The 6,809-nt window shown below is 31.6% G+C and overlaps 3 long non-coding RNA genes across 7 annotated transcripts; 1 reads left to right on the forward strand and 2 right to left on the reverse strand.

Annotated features, from left to right (window-relative positions):
* Positions 1-102: 102 nt before the first annotated feature.
* LOC136785515 (uncharacterized) lies at positions 103-1,269 on the reverse strand. The gene is made up of 3 exons (XR_010824685.1): positions 482-1,269; positions 294-401; positions 103-229 (listed from the first exon to the last, which is right to left on the reverse strand). It is a non-coding gene; the product is annotated as an uncharacterized lncRNA (long non-coding RNA).
* A 90-nt stretch (positions 1,270-1,359) lies between these two features.
* LOC136785514 (uncharacterized) lies at positions 1,360-2,101 on the forward strand. Its single transcript, XR_010824684.1, has 2 exons — positions 1,360-1,707; positions 1,785-2,101. It is a non-coding gene; the product is annotated as an uncharacterized lncRNA (long non-coding RNA).
* LOC136785513 (uncharacterized) lies at positions 2,030-5,708 on the reverse strand. Of its 5 annotated transcripts, XR_010824682.1 has the most exons (9): positions 5,408-5,707; positions 4,874-5,331; positions 4,012-4,785; positions 3,694-3,930; positions 3,485-3,621; positions 3,193-3,416; positions 2,933-3,017; positions 2,495-2,859; positions 2,030-2,419 (listed from the first exon to the last, which is right to left on the reverse strand). It is a non-coding gene; the product is annotated as an uncharacterized lncRNA (long non-coding RNA). The 5 variants fall into 5 exon arrangements; XR_010824683.1 differs by having other exon boundaries at positions 2,513-2,859; positions 2,933-3,416; positions 5,408-5,708; XR_010824680.1 differs by having other exon boundaries at positions 2,030-2,379; positions 2,933-3,416.
* Positions 5,709-6,809: the final 1,101 nt, after the last annotated feature.

Consider the following 6,809-nt stretch of genomic DNA (forward strand, 5'->3'; position numbering starts at 1 on the left):
TTTCCTGTTAAAATACTTGAAAAATTATGTGTTTTACAAAAAAATTATAAGATAACTCTGAAAAATTTCTTACAAAATTTAAAGCTAAAGAAGGAATTATTTCTTTAATAAATAGTTCTGCACTGTCACGTCTTAAGCTAGTCACTGGAGAGTCTTTTTGCTCATATAAGCCATGTCCAACTGGACTTGAATCTAACAATCTATAAAATAGTAAATAACTGTCCGAGGTCTGAAACAAAGGTTCACATTAATTTATGAAATTTATACAATCAATTGTTACAATATTTACTTACTGCTATAACTAGCATACTGGAGTCAGGCCTCCATTGTACTAGTACATTTTCACCATATTTTTTCAAAGATTCTGGAGAACGTTTGTTAAATACAATGGGAACACAGGGCTGGGGATAAGAAAAAGTTTGGTTTACCAAATTTTACAGAATAAAGTTCAATTTATCTAAAAAATGGAAGCAAACTATACCTTACAGTACCAAATAGTTAAGGAATTAGTTGTCAAAATAGCAAACAACATTTTGTCTCTATTACAAACTATTGCATTTATTTTCTCTGGTTCCATCGCGTTTAAAACGCGAGGCCAGCCAATAGGGAAAAACATGTTTATAATAATCGTGAACTTTCTACCTTTCCTTACATTTTTCCAACATTTTCAAACTACTACTTTTCGAGATGGTACATTTCTGCTTATGACAGACACAAGTAAACATTTTCTAACTGACATAACCTAAAAATAAAAATTTTATATTATAGATTTGCCTGAAGTTACTCGTTGTCCACGTCCTTCGATTGTGACGATCGATAAGACGATAAACTCGTTCATATATTGCAAATAAAGCTAGGAGGGAGAAACAAAAACCATCCAATGATCTAAACAGCAAGGTCTTATGCATAAACATTGGCATTGGGTCTATTTTTTTTAACTGCCCTGGGGAGTAAAGTTACTAATGCAATAAATTGGAATTAAAAAACATATGCTTGTCTTATTTCAAATAATTATACTAGTTCAGTAGAGTAGTTAAAAAAATAAACCCCATGTATATACACTGTAGAAAATTGGAGCCATACATTTCTGATCATTCCGTACTTTCTCTACCAAATTCCTACAATAAAATTCAATATCATACAATAGTGTACGTTATTTACATTAATCATAAACTCGTAAAAAATTTTTTAAAAATATTGAAATTTTTAGCATGACGTAGCATTATGCCTATAAAAATATCAACTCACAAAAATTATGCCTAAAACTAATAAAGGAAATATGAAAAAAGATTTCTAATCTATTATACACGAGATGGAATGATCAAGAATGGAATGAATGGAACTAGTCTTCACCAGGGGCTGGACACTCAGGCCTCGAAGGCTCGAATTATTTGTACCGAAGGCAATTCTTAGCCAACCGAAGAAAGTTAAATTCGAAGAAAATACTGTATTTAAGTTGGTAGCAGTGCTTGAGAATGTTGATAGATATAGCACATAAATGACATATATATATGTTGTCTTGTGGATTGCAAAATCCCATGAACTGCCATAAACGAAGACAAAATGAAGAAATAAGATAATATAAAATTATATAAATATAGGTACAAGAGGAAATTTAACAGATTACTTTGGTTTCAGAATTCCAGATTGGTTCTGAAGAAGAAAAATTCGAAAAAGAAAATGTAGTAGCTAAAGCATCAAAAGCTGGTAATATTTTTAACGTTTGATAATATTTAGTTTAATAAATTTAACATTTTAATGTTATTTCTTTCAATTTTGAGAAGAGGTAGGAGGCAGAGAAAGGACGACAATAGTCTGGAAGGGAAAAAGAATAAATAGATATGTAAAAGGAACTTCAATCTACATAACAATTAACAATTAGATATATATAGTATAGCTGTATCTTTATTTTGTGACTATAAATTGACATATATTTATAGTATATAAAATTTAGCCTTTTAATAACATGACATTTTCTATTTTCCAGATTTATTACAATTGTTCCAGTAAATAATATTTTTATTTAAACATGACTGTTACAAAGAATTTATTTTTTGTTCTTCATATAAATATTATAATTAAGAATTACTTTTTTTTCACATGTAAATATTATAATAAAGTTTTGTTTATACAATTATAAATATATTCAGTAGCTGTTCTTATATGCAAAATAACCCAATCGAATGTTCCAGTATTCAATAATAATTCTAATTCCATTGGTGTAATACTATCTTCCAACAAAATTTTATTTCCAGTCCCATAGTTAAAGCCACAAAGTACTCCAAACGAACCTTCATCTATTTGTATTGCATTATTAAAGCGATATGATGTTTGACTGCCATAGTTCCAGTAGCAGTAGTATCAGTGGTAGAATCATTTCTGTGGTAGCAGAATAATTATTGATTACAGTTACAGCAGTCTGAAAAGTTTTACCATAAAGGCATATTACTATAGTGATAAAAGAATTAAAAGAGGAAAATGATAAAGTATTGACCTGATTATTTGTACTTGCCACTCGAATCAATGTTTTATGTCACTGCCATATAGGCAAGATCAAGTGCTATTGCCAAAATGCTGTCCAACTAATCTGTAAAGTATGAGTGTCGCAGCTAGCCAAAGCATAAACAGGCTCATATATGTAGCGAAGAATGAATCACAAAGAAATATATTTAGATTTGGTGTATCTTCATCTTTTTCTCTTGCTAGAAATGCACGTAAACTCGTGATACTTGACCATTTTTCAGGTGAAGTGTTAATATAAACACCGTCGTCTGTTAAATATCGTCTGTGGTATCTATACGATACTATTAAACGACCTCCCATAAAGGTTTTAACGTTTACAAATGCTGGTAGATTGCTCTTATGTTTAACAGAAGAGATAAATTATTAACAATCCTCAAATTAACTTTATCAGCTAAATTGGAATACTGACCTGTCCGTTTCATGGTTCTTTATCACAATTGTACCAGAGTCACTAAGTGATTGATAGATACATGCACTTAGTGCAACCGTAAGATCTCTCATTGTGAATATTTCAGAATAATGTGTATTTCGATTGGGCATAGGTGCATTTCGTAGTTCAACCAGTGTTTGTAACATATTATGCGCCAGAAACCGGAAATAATAATGGATAAAGGAAGTATGAAAAAATCAATAAAAGGATACTAATTGATTTGTAAACAAATATCTTACTTGCAAATGTCTCACTGGGTCAGTGACCATAGTTTTATTGTAAGCCACACTGGCGCTAAATAGAGGTAGCGTTGTAGGGAGCTAAGCAATTGTTGCTGAGTCTTTTCCTGTTGCAATTCTTAAAATAAAAGTACTTATTCCATTCTTACAGAAGCTGAACCACCACCGAATGCTTCGTGTAACGAGTAATATGACAATAAAGTTCTTAATGACGTTTCGTTAAGCTATGGAATAAATCGAATATGATTAATGGTTTAAATTTTTTCTATTTATTAAAAGGCTATTTAGTTACCTTTTATCCACTTTTTCATTTCGCCGTTCTTTGAACTTTTGCTTCGAAATCTAATTTTTCTGCTGCAAGAATTTCATGTAAATTTGGTTGTTCTCTAGGCCTATAAGTAGGTTCATCATTAGTCATTGCTTCATCGTCTAAAAAGTAAAATAAAGTATTATGTGCTTTTATAGAAAGTTAGTGGAGAACATAATAAAATGATATAAGACCTGCATTGTGAGACATTGTTAGCATCGTTATCAGTGCTTGTGCTGTTGTTGCAAAGCTGCCTCAAAACATCATCTGCTTGTTCAAGCCATGTATAGTTGATATCTGAACTGTTCGCTGTCAACCTCAAATCCAGTTGATAATGTTGACAATTCTTCCATGAGATTTTTTAAACAGGCTATAAATTACAGCTGTTGTGTCATGATATCCAGTTGTCCTATTACCTTCTTTAGCTTCTCCTAAAATAAGAATATAAGAATAATTGATTAGAATAATATACCTGCTTGTTAATTAACTTAACGAAAAAAATACAAAAATACCTTCATCTCCAATATATTTAATGCTTCCACCAATTTCTCCTCTATCCATCTTCATTGTTAAAGGAGGACTTCCAAGATCGGGATCTTCACTATTAACTGGATCATCGTCCTAGTTTAATACTAGCTTATCTTCTTTCTTTTTACCACACTCAATAGCAAGTGTGCTCCAATCTATTCATTGCCATGAATCTACATAGAATGCAGAATAATGCTTATAAAAATAACAGATTGACATAAGTTTTGTGAGTGAGGATCTTGTTAACATTATTATGACTTCCTTCGACAGTAGTTTCTGTAATGCTTATATCCTAATCTATTATTCCAGTATTAATTTGAGAACCCTGTACCTTGATCTTACTGGGGACATTAAGAATGCCTGTTATTGAATATTAAAATAGATTAATAATATAAGAGTAACACATTATAACAGCAGCATTAAGTAGGAAAGATACAAATTCAAACTGTCCTCTCTATTAGCATCCATTACTTTATTAGGCAATTTTGATAAGAATTCAAATGCTAGAGCAGGATAACCAGCTTTGAAGAGGGTATGTGCAGTGGTAAAGTATAATTGTTGCACCAGTGGCATAATACTACCTTCCAACATTCACTATTTATCTGGCCTAAGCTTCTGTTTTCAATACCATAAGTAAAGTTAAAAATTACTACAGAATGACCCTCCCTTTTATCTTGTGTTGTTGAGGTTAATTTATTATCTGAGTAGCACTGAGTGCATATGTAAAGATACATAAAATTTGAAAACGTTTGGATTTGCTGAATCAATGTGAAAACAAAATATTAGTCAAGATATAATATAAAAAAAATTTTAGGAAAGTGATTTAAGAGATACACCGTTGCTTACCTATTCTGTCATAAGGCTTTTTAGATTCATCGTTGTATTGTAGATACATCATACCAATGTTGGTTAAAAACAGTGTATTCAGAGAAACAGAATGATTTTTTAAAATCCAAAGCACCGTACTATGCAGGGCAGATCTGTATGGGCCTTGGCATATCCTGATTTTCTCTTTCTTTCTCACATCCTAGTATTCCCTCGTACAACACTTTTCTTAAATTTAAAGATGCTATATTATCCTTGTAAAGCCTCATCAGCACCATTGCAACTTGTAGGTTATTTAACTTATTCACACAACTTCAATGGCATTTGTCAATGCCCCTGCTAATAAGGAAAATGTTTCTGCATACTCAAATCTTTGCTTCCCAAGCAAAGCAACGTTATTCTTTAAAGCTGTTTGTCTCCAGTGGTTCTTAGCAAAATTGTTAGCAAAGAATTCTGTCATTCTTTTGACTCTCTAATTCCTAAAAAGACCCCGAGTAAGATTTTTCTTCTTCATGCCTAAATGATAAATTGCTGTGTCCAATGGATCTTGCTTACGTTGGAAAGCTGCTTATGGCTATTTTTTCTATATATCTTCTAACAAATATGTTACTCCTAATCCACCATCCAACGTTTAGTTCCTTCTGCACAAATCATTTTGATTCATTCTTGAACTAAAATATATATATGTCATTAGGTCTGTTCTCGTTGGCCTACACTTTTAACACTTTCTACACTTTCCGTATTTCTGTCTTTGTCCATTGTATAAGTTGACACCCTAAAAAGTGCACAAAGTGTAAAAAGTGTAGGCAACGAGAACAGACCTATTATGTGTTATATGATATCTATCAACATTCAAGATGGCGGCCCAGCAATTTATCCCTTTATCCCCTCCATCTTGGCTTCACTTTCGCAAGCATATATAGTCACTCGCAGTCGCTCGTATTTTTAAGGAGCCCATATCTGATTCTTAACAGTGATTTATTTTTATGAACCAATTGCTTCGGCCACAAAATATTATATAATATATCGAAAACTTATTATAAATTTCGAAAATCTGTTAATTCTTTGATAAAGTAGATTCGGTCTTACGAAAGAATGAATGAACCTTTCTGCATCTCTAATATTCAAGCTACACTAAATGCATCAATTGCATATACTCCTTATATAGCTTTAACATTCCTGTTCGTTGTTAATAAGAAAAATTGAATCAAGAAGTATTATCCTTTCTCATTTCACTAATAGCGATAATGGAGCGTCTACTATTACCAGCTTCATGGGTGAGCAAGATCGCCTTTTATAAAAAGCAATCGCACAACTGCACTTGCGAACCGTCAAATTACTTTTCACCGATTTTCGATTATTTTAACATACTAAATAATCTTTATAACATTTTTAAATCATGCAGGTTTATAGCCCATAAAATTATGAAAATAACGATATAATAATCATAAAAGTTCGTGACGTCTATTTTTTTAACGAAAAAGGGTACTTGCACCGTAAAATTGAAACCTAACCGTTTTGGAAGTTTGAAAAGCATTTTTAAGATAGCTTAGAACATACATTTTCTTGTGACACAATAAATTGCAAAATTAACATTATAATATTTATAAGGGTTTGTGTCAATTTTTCTTGTAGTAACGAGGAAATGCTTCATGCATACCAATCCGGTGAATGCCCTAGGAAGGCAAAACTTCGAGAAGATCTTTATGAGGCTTCAATATTTTTGTCTTATATTTTTAATATTGCTCTTTTAAGGGTAAACACGAGATAGGTAGCATTTCCTCATTAATTAAAAAAGAAATAATAAGGGTGTCACGATCACTCATGAATATTATTACGCGCAGCTTTCACTATTTAATGGTGTAGAAGATAGTATGGTTGAAATAAATGAAATAAATTTTCTGTCATCCTGAAATTGGTGCCGAAATTTTGAGAATGTTACAAAACCTACTTTTCT

This window comes from Prorops nasuta, unplaced genomic scaffold (assembly GCF_024137725.1).
Source record: "Prorops nasuta isolate Cenicafe-Biocafe unplaced genomic scaffold, Cenicafe_Pnas_1.2 PNAS00444, whole genome shotgun sequence".
Taxonomy (NCBI): domain Eukaryota; kingdom Metazoa; phylum Arthropoda; class Insecta; order Hymenoptera; family Bethylidae; genus Prorops; species Prorops nasuta.